General features: G+C 35.4%; 1 non-coding gene across 1 annotated transcript; it reads right to left on the bottom strand.

Annotated features, from left to right (window-relative positions):
• Positions 1-16,237: 16,237 nt before the first annotated feature.
• On the bottom strand, positions 16,238-16,341 carry LOC141681749 (small nucleolar RNA R71). The gene has a single exon (XR_012559173.1). It is a non-coding gene; the product is annotated as a small nucleolar RNA R71 (small nucleolar RNA).
• Positions 16,342-17,164: the final 823 nt, after the last annotated feature.

The raw sequence follows: 17,164 nt of genomic DNA, 5'->3' as shown, positions 1-17,164 counted from the left end.
GATTTATATGCTTTTATTTGGATTTTATGTGTGTAAAAGTGTTTTATCATGCCTCCACTGCGATTAAAATCCAACATTGGTATCAGAGCGTAGGTTGTATGCATATAGATATGTGGTAAAAATTTCAGAATTTTATGTGCTTGTATGAATTAATTATGATTTTTACAAGTTATATCATGGATTAATTTTGTCTGATGAGAAATCGTTTCTCAAAATAATTTTGAATGTTGATCTGGGTTCTACAAGTGTTGAAGATCATCTGGGTATTTTTTTCATAATTTTATGATGTATAGATTTTTTATTATGAATTTTTGAAGTTCTTGTAATTAAAATTTGTAATTAAACAAGTAAATATATATATATATATATTGTAAGTATGTATGTATATATCTGCTCTGCTGTTGTTTCTGTGCTGCACGGAAAAGGAAGAAGACAAGCAGACATGCACAGACAAGCAGATAGAGAACAGAGATGTCAGGCGGCACGGATTTCCGTGCGAGAACTGTCAGGCGGCGGAAAGGGGTGTCGCGCATTTCGGGAATGCGTTACACCCTGTGGCACATTCTCGGAATGCGTTACACCTTTTAATGGCTTATACGGGTTGTAACGCATCACCGGAATGCGTTACAGGGCTTGTAACGCGTTCCTGTAATGCGTTACAGCCCGTCTGTTATTTTTAAATTTGATTTCTGGGAGTTTCGTAACTCCGTTTTGGGCGTGCAATATATCGTTGGATTCGTTTTTCCGAGACGGATCTAATGGAGTGACCAAATTTTAATTTATATAAAAGTTTTGAACTTTTTATATTTCCGAAAGTGTTTTAAAGCTGTTTTTAACTGTTTTAATTGCTTTTAAATGCTTCATGTGATACATAGAGATGTATAATGCTTAGACCTATATGCTAGATGATGTAACATGCCTACCTTGATGTTTATTCATGTTTATATATGTGATATATGCTTAGTTTATCATGTGATGATAGATTTAGGTGAACTTAAATGAACATAAGGCGTTTGTTAGACAACCTAGTATAGTGAAATTGTTTCATAACCTTAATAACAATATTATGAATAAAATCATGAGATTCTTGTGTTTATGAAACACGTAATTGAATATGAATTTTCAATATTGAGAGAAAGGATGATTCTGTCAACAACAGATTTCTATCTGTAAGAAAGGGTTATTAAGTGACGCCTCTTGACAATGCTCCACCCGATCTGGGAATAATCTGATTATTTATTATTGATTTGAAGTATTTAATTTAAAAGGAAGAATCTCTTTATAATATGATTATGATTGTAACGTAATATAATCCCTCTAAAATTAAATAATATCAAGTAGTAATTGGCCAATGACACAACGGGCTTTTGTCGGTCATAGCCTTCCAACATGATAGAAAGTAGTTCTTATTTTTAAATCATTGTCGTTTCGTGCCACAGCCGAGGGCTTTGATTTCGAAATAAGAAATACTTGTCTATTACATAGAGATGTGTACATTGAATAAGAATCTAAAGGTCGTTACGTGCCACAGCCGTAGGCCTTTGGGGACTGATTCAATTGTACGGAATGTTGGGTTAGACTTGACTTAGAATATTGAGTTTGTCGTGCCACAGCCGTGACTCAATTATTCAAGAGGCTAAAGTTTGATTAGGGAATAACATTAGATGTAATTGACAAGAGTTGTCTGCCTATTGAACATTACATGGCGTTTCGTGCCACAGCCGGGGTTGTATAATGGAATGTAGGATCCCTATTCCCACTAGCATTATGAATGCTTAATTTTTCACGTAGGGGGTTGAATAAATTAGATAAACTAGTGGGAGCCACTTATGAATAAAGACCCGATTCATATAGTGTTTTGAAATGAAATCGAATATTTGCTAAGTGTTGTTATGTGTTTATCATTTACAGATTTACTTTGTACGTTATGTCTTCTGCACTATCACTCAGGAGCATACTAGATGCTCACAAGTTGACTGGTCCTAATTATGCTGACTGGCTTCGAAACTTGAGAATTGTTCTCAGGATTGAGAAGCTGGAATACGTGATTGACTCACCTAAGCCTACTGAACCTGCTAGCGATGCGCATAATGATGAACATGTTGTGTATTTTAAGTGGATAGATGATGCAAATGTTGCTCAATGCATCATGCTAGCTTCCATGAACATTGAGCTGCAGAAGCAACATGAGCATATGGATGCTCAGACTATCCTCATGCATCTACAAGAGTTGTATGATGTGGCGGGGAGGACAGCTCGATATGAGATATCGAAGGAGCTGTTCGGTTGTAGGATGTCTGAGGGATCATCTGTGAATGACCATGTACTTAAGATGATCAATTTGATTGAACGTCTTGGACAACTTGGTTTTGCCATGGATGGGGAGCTGAGCCAAGACTTGGTCTTGCAATCGCTTCCGAGTTCGTTCACGCAGTTTGTTGTGAACTTTCACATGAATAAGTTGGATGTCAGCCTGCCTGAACTCCACAACATATTGAAGACTGAGGAATCGAATTTTTCCCCTAAGAAGAGTTCTGTTCTTCTAATTGGTGAAGGTTCCAATCCTAAGAAAAGGAAGAGGAACTCTTCCAAGAAGAAGAAAGTAGGTGAGAAAACGCCGGTTCCACCAAAAGCTGAAGACCCCAAGAGCAAAGTTGTTTGCTTTCACTGTAACAAGGTGGGGCACTGGAAGAGGAACTCCAAGGTTTACCTTGCAGAATTGAAGAAGAAGAAGGGTAGTGACACTACCGCTTCTGATTCAGGTATGTTCATGATATAAGTGAATATGTCATTAAATCAAATTTCTACTTGGATATTAGATACCGCCTGTGGTTCTCATATCTGCAATTTGTTGCAGGGACTAAGGAGAAGTAGGACTCTTGAGGAAGAGGAGGTGATTCTACTGATGGGAAATGGAGCAAGAGTTGTTGTTGTAGATGTAGAATCATTTCATTTACATATGCCTACGGGCAAGACTATTGTTTTAAATAATTGTTATTTTGTTCCCTCGATTGTGAGGAATATTATTCCCATATTAGACTTGGCTGGATTTTCATTTATTATTGAGAATAATGAATGTTCTATTCTTAGAGATAATATTCTTTATGGACGTGGTGCTTTAAATAATGGTCTGTATATATGTGACATAATTTACTTCAGATTGAACAAACTAATAAAAGAAAAGGGATGATGAAAATCTCACTTTATAGTGGCACTGTAGTCTCCATTTAGTAGACATGGAGAGAGGGCTGCAAATTTGTTTGGAATGGTACACACAGATGTATGTGGACCAATGTCTACGCAAGCCATGGGTGGATTTTCATACTTCATTACTTTCATAGATGATAGATCTAGATTCGGATATGTGTTTGATGAAACACAAGTCTGAAGCCTTTGAAAAGTTCAAAGAGTATAAGTATGAAGTGGAGAAACAAACCAAATATAGTATTATAATTCTTCAATTAGATCGAGGTGGTGAATACTTGAATGGAGAGTATCTGGATTATCTCAAAGTAAATGGTATAGTCTCCCAGTGGACGCCTCCAGATTGGTATCTGAAAGGAGAAATCGAACTTTGTTAGACATAGTTCGGTCCATGATGAGCTATGCAAATCTTCCAGTATTCCTATGGGGTTACGCATCAGAAACCTCAGCATATTTACTGAATAAGGTGCCTTCCAAATTTGTTCCTCAAACTCCATATGAGATATGGAAAGAAAGGAAACCGAGTCTTAAACACGTTAAGATTTGGGGATGTCCAGCTTATGTCAAGTAAGTTGACCCAGATAAGATGGAATATCGATCCGTAAAATGTAGTTTTGTGGGATATCCTAAAGAGACTTTAGGGTATTACTTTTACATCGATCATCGGGTGTTTGTCTCCAGACATGCTACCTTCTTGGAAAAGGAGTTTATCTTTGAAGGAAACAGTGGGAGCAAAATTTGAACTTGATGAAGTTCAAGAAGCACAAACTACTACGGATCGAGTGGAAACACCTGTTCTGACTGAACAACCTTTTGTGGAACAGCCCATTCATAGATCAGGGAGAGTGTCTCGCCAACCTGAGAGGTATTATGGCCTTGTCATTGAGAATGACAATGAGTTGTCGATCATTGATGATGATGACCCTGTAACCTATAATGAGGCTATGAGTATTGTTGACTCAGAGAAATGGCATAGTGCGATGAAATCCGGAATAGAATCTATGTATACGGTATACGAAAGAATGATTAGAGCAGATGGCCAGGTGGAGACCTATAAGGCCAGGCTTGTGGTAAAAGGATTCAAACAAAGGCAATGGATTGACTTTGATGAAACCTTTTACCTGTAGCCCTGTTAAAATCAGTTCGGATTTTGCTTGCGATTGCTGCTTACTACGACTATGAGATCTGGCAATTAGCCAGATGGTTTTCTTTCCAAGAGAAATGAAAACCTAGTGTGTAAGCTGCTGCGAACCATATATGGTTTAAAGCAAGCTTCTCTTAGATGGAACATCCGTTTTGATGAGACAATCAAAGAGTTTGGTTTTATGAAAAACGTAGATGAACCATGTGTCTACAAAAGGGTTAGTGGGAGCGCGATAACATTTCTTGTTTTGTATTGAATTAGAGTTGACACACATAATAACATAGCAGACCCACTCACAAAGCTACTTTATGAAAGTCACTTTGATCGTCATAAAGACAAGATGGGTATTAGATAACAGAGTGATTGGCTTTAGTACAAGTGGGAGATTGAAAGGAATATGTCCTAAGTCCAATCATGTATTAGGATTTAGGAATAACTTTTATGTAATCTGTTTTGATTTCATTGATATTAATAAAAGACTTGTTTTGTTTTTATTACGGGCTCTATCTATTTAAGTGTTTAAATAAGATATACCATAGTTTAGAGTAAAGCTTTTTATGGATTATGATGAGATCATAATAGTGAGACCTAAAAGATGATAACTCTAAACTTAAATAGTTCCTGATCGTAGGATTACTAATTGGTAATTAATAATCCGCAAAGATCAGTACATACTATGCTTGCTTCATTATGTAGGATGTCTGTTCTCATAGACATTTGTGTGGTGACACTATAGCTAGTATGTAGGTGCTTATTATAGAATAAGTTCACTGAACATGACTCGCACAGATGAACAACTGATGGAGTTCACTCACGTGTCAGCAGTTGTTCACATAGTGATAGTTGTACAAGTATCCTTAGACTTGAGGTCATCATAGTCATCTTGTGTACACTGAACTATGCTTTGGTTTAGTTCTTAGTCTCCAGGGACAATTATTAGGGCTCTACTGGGTATAGGAATTTGTACACGAAGATAGTGTATGATCAATAAAGGATCTACCCCTTCCAGTGAAGGAAGCGAATGTTCAAGGCTGATCCACTTATGCTAGTTCAGGAATCTCTGGCCAGAGTGAATGAAATTAGAAAGGAGTTTCTAATTTGCATAGAACTAAGCATAGTAAATGGTAAGCAAGTGATTAAATTACATAGGCTTGACACGAGATCCATGCCTTGTATTTAATCAGGACATTGTAGGGTAGAAGGAGTTTATTGTACGGTAACTATTCACTGAATAGGTTCTTGGTATTCTAAGCAGTGAATTCGTATTATCCGGATAGTCGCGATATGCTGAGAAGTATCCCTCACGATGTAGAATAAATATGATTAATTAATTAATCATATTTAATAAATTAGATAATTTATATAAATAATGATAAATAAGTTTTATTATTATTTATTTCTACTACCGGCTTAATATTGAACCTACAGGGTCACACCATAAAAAGAGAATGATTTAATGGTGGAGGAATTAATTAATAATGGCTAATAATTATTTATTTATGAAATAAATAATTAATTGGAAAATTTAATAATTGATGAAATGAGATTTAATTTATTATAAATTAATTAAGAAAAGTTCTTAATATTATTAATTAAAGGATTTAATTTTTGGAAATTAAATCAAGAGAGAGAATTATTTCTAAAGTGTTTAGAAAAAGGATTAATAATTAAAAGGTGTTTTAATTATTAATAAGAATAATAAATGGGTTAATAATAATAATATTTTATGGGAAAATTTCAGCTGAAAATTTTGCCTATAAATATACTATTATAAACCCTATTTTTATTCCAACCCCAAAATTTTATAAAACCTAATTCTCTCCACCTCCTCCTCCTCCTGAACGTTGTTTTCTTGGTGGATACCGGTGGAGTGCTTCACGTTTGAGGAGCAGCTGCTAAGGATCTCCGATCGTTGCTTTTGGATCGCTATTAAAGGTTAGTAATTCGATCCCTACGTTTTTACCACGATTTATATGCTTTTATTTGGATTTTATGTGTGTAAAAGTTTTTTAGCATGCCTCCGCTGCGATTAAAATCCAACAATTACCAGCCAGAAGGATGCTAAAGGAATTTTACGAGTTGCTTTAAGGATCTGGATACCTAACGTACCGGAATTAAAGTAGAAATTTTACAAGACGCTCATAGTTCAAGATATTCGATTCATCCCGGAAGCACAAAGATGTACAGAGACCTGAAGGAAAAGTTTTGGTGGCCAAATATGAAGAAAGAGATAGCGGAATGGGTCAGCAAGTGTTATACATGCCAAAGAGTGAAAGCTGAACATCAATGCCCGAGCGGACTATTACAACCACTAGATATTCCAGAATGGAAATCGGAACACTTAGCTATGGATTTTGTAGTGGGACTTCCAAGAACGAAAGAAAATCATGATGCAATCTGGGTTATCACTGACCGATTAACGAAGTCAGCACATTTTTTTCCGATCAACGAAAGGTTTTCACTGGACAAGTTAGTGCACTTATATCTCAAGGAAATCGTAATGCGTCATGGAGTACTCGTATCGATAGTATCGGATCGAGATCCCCGTTACAATTCAGGATTTTGGAGACAATTCCAAGAATGTCTAGGAACTAAGTTGAACATGAATACTGCTTATCATCAACAAACGGACGGACAAAGTGAAAGGACAATCCAAACAATCGAAGATATTCTGTGTATGCGAAATAGACTTTGAAGGCAATTGGGACGAGCACTTATCGCTAGTGGAATTTTCTTACAATAACAGCTATCAAGCAAGTATCAGGATGCCACCTTATGAAGCTCTATATGGGAGAAAGTGCAGATCACCTACATGTTGGGATGAAGTTGGAGAACACAAGATTCTAGGTCCAGAACTGATTCAGCAGACCAAGGAAAAAGTAGAACTTATCCGCAAATGACTTGAAGCAACGCAGAATCGACAGCGTAAATATGCAGATCTATCTAGAAAAGATGTAGACTATCAGGAAGGGGAACATGTACTGCTAAAAGTATTACCATGGAAGGGATTAACTAGGTTTGGCAACAAAGTAAAATTGAAACCTCGCTACGTTGGACCATTTGAAATCTTGAAGAAAGTTGGAAAGGTTACGTACGAGTTAGCTTTACCACCCCATATGCAGCATATTCATAACGTATTTCATGTATCTATGCTTAAAAAGTACAACCCTGATACAAGGCATATAATAGAATATGAGCCAATAGAACTTCAAGCAGATTTGTCGTATGTAGAGCAGCCGATAAGAATTCTAGATCGGCAAGAGAGGGTATTAAGAAATAAGTCTGTGTCATTAGTGAGAGTTTTGTGGAGAAACCCAGTGGTTGAAGAATCAACATGGGAGCTCGAGAGTTATATGTTAGAAAAGTATCCTCAGTTATTTACATAGTGTGATTCTGAGGACAGAATCCTGTTAGGGGGGGGGGAGAATGTAAAGACCGAGAAATTAGGCTTGTATTATATTATAATACAGATAAATTATGTGTATTATTATGTGATTAACTATGTTGAGTCATTAAACCCTAGTTGCTATGTGCTGCGTATTGTCTGTTTTGATCCGAATGTGTTTTGGATATTTATTGAGTGTTTTATCGTAAGTTATATATTTTATATCAAAACCCGTACATCTCAAACAGTGTTTTAAAAGCCCATATTTCAAACAAAATCATTGGTCCTATTTTGCCAAAAACAACGTATACCATATCGCTAGTCTGAACCCCTAGACGTTTTACAAATTTACCTTTTTCACGAAAGATGACTTTTCCGGACCCCTTTGGGTACCAAAAACCCCACAAAAATCACATTTTTATTTTTATATGATCATGAAATTATCATACATCATTTTTCTTTGCATTTTTGTAATATTCACAATTTTTGGGAATTATTGACATTTATTTTGTATTTATTGGATATTTAAAAATTCATTATTAATACCCAAAAATTATAAAAATTGGGGCCAAATATTTTTATTAGATGTGTAATTAGACCCTTAATTTTATTTAGGGGTATTATTTTCAGTACTATAAATAGCTGGATTATTATCAATTTTTAGTTAATTAATTATTAAAAATCAGATTAATAAAAATTAGAAAGTGTTGGTGACTTTTGTGTTCTTGAAAGAGGGGGAAGATCAATCAATGATTTTGGGAGATTTACTAATCCACTGAAAAAGCTCGAGTAACCGATACAATCCTTGTGAAGAGACGAATCTATTGATACTAATATCATCAACTGAGGGTTGTTAAATCTTAAAATCAATTTCTTGTGTTCTTGGCATGAATTTCGATTTCTGAGTTTAAGGGATCCTCTGATTATTTGATTGATTCAGTTAGTTTTGTTGTAATCTCAGGAGTAATCGGGTATTTTTATTTCGATTTTAGGACCCTTGAATCGATATGTCGAGTTCTTGAGTTTTACTAGTTTTGATTTCATTTTTTTAAGATTTAGAGATGTTCTTGCTTGTGTTTGATGTTAGAAAGTGATTATAGAACTCTGTAGCTTTAATTTGGCCTAGAAATCAAGTTGTTTGGTTTTGGATTAAGAAAAAACGAGCTCGCCGGCCATGGAGATGAAGGTCGCCGGCTTTGGGTCGACTTTCGCCGGGGAAGACGAGACAAGCGACGGGGGAGGAGAAGAACGGCAGAGACGAATTGCTGGGATGGTGAGGAATTGCTTTGCAGCAAGAACGAGTTGGAACCACGCGGTTTTGTCAGGATTTGGTATCGCCGGAGTTGGGCTCCGGTGGCCGGAACTTCGCCGGGTTCTGGGATCGTGAAGAACACCGGCGGGTGTTCTTGCCAACCCGGACCTGACCCGGTTGGGTTTTATTCAACCCGGTTTTGATCTTAAATCCTCCTGAGTTGATTTCTAAAACTGTTTTTGATTATTTAATTATTTAGTTTTAATTTTACAAATTCAGAAAACAGTTTTTAAAATTCTAAAAATCTAATAAAAGTTAGTTTTTAAATTCTGAGAAATATTATTAATAATTTCTAAATTATTTTATTAATTTAGAAATTCAAAATTAGTATTTATACGAGTAATTGCTCGTGGAGTTAGATGATTCGAGTAATATTTATTTATTTGATAAATAACGTATCAGTTAATTGTATCGATTGGTTATTTATAAATAATCGATCTAATCGAGTAAGTGATAATAATTTATAAATAATTGTAATAAATTGTAATTAATCCTAATAATTAGGGATTAATTATTTTAAAATACAATAATTATTAATTAATTATTTAAAAATATAATTAAGGAATATTTAATTATAATTAATTATTAATTAATTAAATCTTATTTAATTCATAATAATTAAACCGTTAGTCTGATTTGAGCGAAACGAAGACCCCTAGACTCAGAAAAATGAAACGAATCCAATAAAAATAATTGTAAGTCATAATTTCTTCCGGAAGAGAGTGGTATTGTGTTAGTTAATTGTTTATATGCCCTAATAGGGGTATAATCGAGTCAAATAAATTCTGAAAAATTATAATAAAATCAAATAGGGTTAGTTAATACATGTATGTCTAGTATCGATTCTAAAAATAAATATGAGTTCAAAATCAATTATTTGTTTTATGTGCTATATGCTTTACGTGATTATGTGAACCTTACGTGCTATATAATTATATGTGTATATATGTCAGTCAGATAGAAACGTATGGGTAGATTCATAGGGTTGCGTAATATCAATTCGAGATATGCATATGTAGTAAGTTATCTAAACAACTATCTTTCTATGATTGATTCAGTATCAGCAAGGAAGATCAAGCAGGAGACCGAAGGCGGTGAGTTAAACCAGGTTAAGTACGCGCAAGGCATGTTTTTCCCCTATTCTAAATTCAGAATAGTGAATTATACCCCTTTTTCCATATCAGTTACACTTTGATAATTCTTGTTCATATACAATGATACACAATTATTGATTCTTGTTTCTATATCATTTCAATTCTTGATTTCTCCCAATTTATTGAATCCTTTATTCATATTCCAATATTTTCACCCTTGTTACATATATTACGGTATATCCTGATGTTGGGATACATCGAAAGCATTCCGATTATTCCGGATGCTCAGCTTTGGACTGGATAGTTACGACACGGGCTGGGTTTTACCCAGACCTTTAATTAATAGGCTATAGTTTCGTGAGTACTCCTTATGTTGGTTGGGTCTATGCAGTTGGGTATAGATCCACACTGTATCCTGATTGATCAACAGGTTATAGTGCATATGTTGGTTCTTGTTTCCAGTCTTGTTCATTTGGCACTCGCCGGTGTTGGCAAAGTATTATCCTATCCAGATATGGATGGTTGTTCAAACCAGCAGCTTATTGGTTCATTTATTCTTCTCTCTTTATACTATATATTTATTGTTACAGGCTTGTTAAGCAATTTTGGCTCATTTCCTTTTATTGTTATTCCTATTATATTACAGTTAAGGTAGAGAATGAAACCCATCAAAACCCGTGTAGTCAAGAAGCGAGTCAAGCAGCGGGACCCTCTTATACCAAGAGTGTTCATTCCTATCCCGAAGAGAGCTTTGAGTTACCAGATCAGGTGTAACAGGATAAGTAGTATTATGGTTTGAATAAAAATTATGTGGTGAGAATGTAGATAGAATAAAGTTTTGTAACAAAGAGAGTTCTTGAGACAGATTGATTTTATTTGGGTTTGTAATAAAGTTAGTGTGTCGTTCTTGTTTTCAACTCTTAACCTTAAAAGATCCTGAATAGCAGTAGTTTGGGGTAATTATTATATTTATATTCCGCTTGTGCAGGTTTAGTTTGTAGTTGTTATTAATAATGTCCCAAATCTATACCCCGGATTTGGAGGGTGTTATAGTTAAAGTCACTACTATAAAAGAGATGCACAACTTAAATGAGTATAAGATTGATAGCCTATTAGGAAATCTTCGTGCTTATGAAGAAGATAATATTCTGGAAAAGGTTGCTCCAAAAGTGGAGGATAAAAAGAAAAATATGGCTCTAAAGGCCATATTAATTGATGAAGATGAAAACGACGAGGAGTTAAACGAGGAACTCCAAAATCTCGATGAGAGTGAAATAGCTCTACTCACGAGACAACTTCGTCGTGTGCTTCAAAGCAAAGCTCAAAGATACGGAAAAGGTTTCCTAAAATCAAATAATTAGCATAGAGTTTTTAACTCTAACGGAAGGCCAAATTACTCTCAAAATTATTCTTCCAACTATAAGAGTAATTATTCGTCAACGAGCTACACTAAAGGCAAAGGTATTCAAAATATAAATACCTATGGTAATGCCAATGCCTCTACAAACCATTCCATTTACACTCTTCCAAAACCTAAAGATCCATCTCCAGAGGAAACACAAGATGTGTGTTTCGAGTGTAAACAACCCGGTCATTTTAAAAGAGAATGTCCTAAACTCTCAAAGGGACGAAGTCTCATGGATGAAAATGGTTGGGATCTAAGTGAAGATGAAGAAGCTCCTGAAGCTAGTGAAGAAGTGGTCAATCTATGCTTAATGGCTCTCGGAGGTGAAACTATCTCAACGAAAATCTCCTCTTCACATCAAGAGATAACATTTAACTATGTCTCAATTAAATCTTTATTAGATGAATCTAACTTATCCCTCTTAGATATGAATAAGCATGATTTAATTGAACTTGTAGTAAGTTATAAAAATAAATTTAAAGATGTTTAATAAAGGTTTCACTTGCCATGGTCCGAGAAGATGAAAATTGAGGAAATTCATCATACTCAAAATAAAGAATATACTCGGATGATGGACTCAAAAGTCCAAGATGAGAATGAGATTACATCTCTAAAAGATCAAAACCATCTCATCAAGATTGAGGTAAATAAACTTCAATAAAATATACTCAATCTTGAGACTGAGTATATATCATTAATCCTCAAAGACGAAGAGATGGAACGTGAAAAGATACAATTGAATGATACTATTTGTAAACTTCACGTTGATCTATTCAACTTAAAGATTTTAAATGAATCAAATGTTCAAGATAAAGAAACATCTTATAAGGACAATCTTGATAAAGAAAATGAGCTATTAAAAACCAATAAGCTTAAAAATGAAGCTCTAAGGTTAAAATAAGAAAATCATAAACTCATAGCTCAAGTTAAGGATCAAGAAAGAATCCTTAACAACAAGATTAATGCCTTAAAGAAAGAAAATGAAAATCTTGAAGAAGTCATTCAAAGATTACAAAAGGAAATAAGATGTTGGATCAAATGGTGCATACAAATACCTCATATAATCATTAAGGTTTGGGATATAACAAGAATTCTCCTCCTAAAGGAAATACTCGAAGATTTTTATCACCAATAAAGACTTCACCTAAATCACCATCTTATAAATGTTCTTATTATAATAAAATGGGACATACCATTCAATTTTTCAAATTCAAGAATGGTGAAATTAAGGGGAAGCATGTATGGATTCGCAAGAAATCATACAAAAAAGATGATAAACATGTGCCTTACAAAAATATGGAATATAAAGATCCAAGGCAACAAAGGTCTCATCAACCTACTATATGTCAAAATAAAAACACACAATATCACGTAAATGGTAATGCATTTAGTAGGCAACAACCTCTTAATAGAAATGATTATGCTACTTATCATGCTAATAATAGATATACTGTTTATCATGCTCCATCAAGATTTCATGATAGCTCTAGGTATTATTAACCTCAAACTAGGCCTTATGCATCTGAGAATATTTATGTACCTAATGATAAATATACCATGCCTAGATTTTTTCATAAAAAATCAAATATTATATATGATGTACTAACCCCATGACCCTCAAGACAAAGGGGTACCTATAAATTTAAATAATCATGTATGTAGGTTTGTCTTGCCGCGAAACAAGACATATGGGACCTTGATAGTGGATGTTCAAGACATATGACCGGTAATAAGTCACTCTTGAATTACATTAAAAAAGTTATCGCAGGGAGTGTAATATTTGGTGATAGTAGCAAAGGAAACATCATCGACATTGAAGATATCGGAAATGAGAAAGTTAAAATTTCCGACGTTCAATTGGTTACCAGATTAAAGTACAATATTCTCTTTATTAACCAATTATGCGAAAATGATTACAAGGTAATTTTCTACACTACTCATTATTCTATATTAGATAAATTTGGAAAGTTGGTTCTCACTTGCCCCGGAAATAAAAATGTCTATACATGTGACATGAACAAGTAAGTGAACGTGTGCCTAATCACTCTAAATGATGATGCATGGCTATGGCATCGAAGATTAGCACATGCCAACATGAAGTTGATAAAAAATATATCAACTAAAGACCATGTCCGAGGTATACCAAAACTAAACTATCATAAAGATCATACTTGTGAAGCTTGCGAAATTGGTAAATAAACGAGCATCACACAAAGCAAAGTTTATGGTATCTACCTTGAGACCTCTCGAGTTACTACATATGGATCTTATCGGTCCAGTTCCTATATAAAGTCTCGGAGGTTGTTCATATATGTTGGTAGTTGTGGATGATTATTCACGATTTACATGGATTGAATTTCTCAAAGCCAAAAGTGATGCTTTTGAATTATGTAAAAGGATTCCGAATCAACAGAATAAAACCATAGTCTATATAAGGACTGATCATGGTAAAAAATTTGAGAATTCTAGTTTCACCAACTTTTGTGATGAATATGGCATCACACATAACTTTTCCGCTCCATACACTCCTCAATCCAACGGAGTAGTTGAACGTAAAAATAGAACACTCCAAGAAATGGCTAGCACAATGCTAAATAAATATCATCGACCTAAACATTTTTGGCCCAGGCTATGTCAACCGCTTGCCATATTTTTAATCGGGTTTTGCTACGACCTATAAAACAAAAGTTTCCTTACGAGCTATATTTTGGAAAAACTCCGAAACTAAGTGGTAAGTGGATTTTATATCTACTTGGAACGCTTCATTACAGGCTTGGGTTGGTGTTTTGGACCCAAGTTGTTAGTATTTTTGATATATTTTTGCGTTATTACATTTCAGGCATCAGTTAAATAAAGAAAAAAGCTTTTCAAAGAATTATTCTGAAAAAAGATCAGAATTGGAAGCCTAGGCCATTCTAAAGTTGTAGAAAATCTCGTTAGCTTTGCATGGGCAGTTGAATCTCCTAATTCTGACGAGTAGAACTCAAGATACGGCCAAAAGAAGAATTGTCAGAAATTTTCCAGAATGTCAGCGCGACCGCTCCTGAACCAGTGCGCCCGCGCCGCTAAAAACACTATACCTGCGCGGCCGCGACCGAAAACAGCGCGCCCGCGCCCGGTTTCTGCCCCGGAATCCTTATTTTAGTCGAAATTTAAGATTTTGAGAGTCCTAGTCATCCTGAAGCCTATATATACAAATAAAAAGACATTTTTAACAACAAGGAGACCTGGGAGAGCAATAAGAAGACCTAGAGAGCACGAGAAGGCTACGGAGAAGAAGACTTTTGTTTTCTTTGATTTAGGCAATACCTGGATGCTTGTTTTCGATTTGTGTTTGAACCCTATTACTCTTATATCGTTTATTATCATGCTTTCATTGGAACCCATGGTGATGATGAGTTCTATTATGAACTAATCATTATCGTGGGGTTCTAGCGGATTTATTTGTGGATTTCTTTAGTTAAATTGTTTCAATACCTTAGTGTGTGGTGATTGTATGATAACATAATATTGGTTGTGCTTATTCGTCTTATGTGCGCAGCTAACATATAAGATAGCGTGTTAATCTCTATTGAAGTGACAATGAATATAGAGATTTAGAACTTGCCATGCTAGCATAGGTTCATGTATTTGTTATGCATGATTCGTAGGTAATTTTTACCATCTTACTTGTCCTATGTAATCACGATCGATAACTTGCGCATTAAACCATTATGTTTTCAATTCTTATAGACATATAAGGACTAAGCATAATTAGTGTCTATTCAACTTCTTTCTCTTTTGTGGACGCTTGGTAGTAGGGTATTCGTACAACGAAAGTTGGCGTTTACTAGTTTCGTGTTATCTGATTATTGTGATCACCATCACATACTAAGGTTAAGAACAATGACTTTGAATGAAGTAGTAATGAAGTTAGAATCCCATGTTTGTCATATATATTAATTCAACCTCAATTCTCTTAGTTAATGCTATTTAGTATAATCTCTTAGTTTAATCAAAACCCAATTTGTTATTTGTCTTAGCATTGAGCAATAACCATACATTATTACATAGGTGCATAAATTGAACTTAACCTAAACCAGTCTATGTGGGAAGGAATCTGATTTATATCTTATACTACTTGCGAACGCGTATACTTGCGTGAATTTTAGTGCGTGTTTTCTCCCTAACAAGTTTTTGGCGCCGCTACCGGGGACTCAGTGTTAATTTTTAGTTTATGTGCTTGTCATCAGTGGTTGTTAAAGTTTATTGACTCAGATTCTTTTACTTTCACGGTTTATTTGTTTGTGTTACAGGTACTCATTATAATGGGATATCCAATAGCACGAACGAAAGCCTTGCTGAATTTTTCTCAACCCAAGATCAATGACATTCAATCTAACATTGTCAGGCCAGCTATCACCGCTAATACCTTTAAGATCAAACCTAGAATAATTCAATGGGGGCATAATTCAATCCAGTTTGGGGGTTCTCCAACAGAAGATCCCAATATGCATATTAGGGATTTCATTGAGATCTACGACACCTTCAAGTTGAACGGTGTTTCTGAAGATGCTGTGAAGCTGAGACTATTCCCATTCTCCCTGAGGATAAGAGCTGGTTACAGTCTCTATTAGCTAGTTCAATTGCTACTTGGGAGGATCTCGCTCAAAAATTTCTTACTAAATTCTTCCCTATGGCGAAGACAGCTGCAATGCGGAATGCTCTTACTCAATTTGCGCAGCAATCGGGAGAATCTCTATGTGAAGCTTGGGAGCGCTACAAGGAGATGCTTAGGAAGTATCCTCATCATGGAATGCCTAATTGGATGATCATCAATTGCTTCTATGACGGTTTGGGAGCACAGTCAAGACCTATGCTCAATATAGCATCAGGTGGAACATTATGGGCAAAGAGCTATGAGGAAGCTTATGTGCTAATTGAAGTGATGGCTGCTAATGAATATCAGTATCCAACTCAGAGATTACCACAGGGAAAGGTAGAAGGAGTTTCTTGATGTGGATACAGCTATAGCTATCACTGCTCAACTAAATGAGTTGTCTATGAAGATCGATTTTCAGGCTAACTATGCTGTTAATCAGATTACCAGAGTTTGTGAGTTGTGTGCAGGTTCGCATGCGACGGAGCAATGCGCTATATCTAGTGAATCTGCTCAGTTTGTGAGTAACTTTCAGAGATTGCAGCAACCAGTTCCAGCCACTTATCATCCTGACAACTGGAATCATCCTAACTTCAGCTGGATCAACAATCAGAATGCGATGCAATAGCCGTTCCAGCAGTTTGGAAACAAGCAATTCAATCCTCCAGGTTTTCAGCATCAATTTGCACCAAGACAACAACTCCAATTTCAACAACAACCGCATGGAAGTGCCGGTCAATCTTCGAATGAAAAATCTGAATTGGAGGAGTCGAGGATTATGTGCAAAACTCAGGCTCTTATATGCGAAAGCCAGGCTATTTCTATCAAGATTCTGGAGAACCAAATAAGGAAAATTGCCAATGCTTTGTTGACTCGACAACCTGGTACACTTCCTAGTGATAAGAAGCCAATCCAGGCAAGAGGGAAGTTGAAGAACAGGTGAACGCCATCACCTTGAGGTCTGGAAAGGTTGTAAGCCCT

The sequence above is a fragment of the Apium graveolens genome, chromosome 8 (assembly GCF_009905375.1).
Source record: "Apium graveolens cultivar Ventura chromosome 8, ASM990537v1, whole genome shotgun sequence".
In the NCBI taxonomy this organism is placed as follows: domain Eukaryota; kingdom Viridiplantae; phylum Streptophyta; class Magnoliopsida; order Apiales; family Apiaceae; genus Apium; species Apium graveolens.
This window is presented reverse-complemented; position numbering and strand designations above follow the sequence as displayed.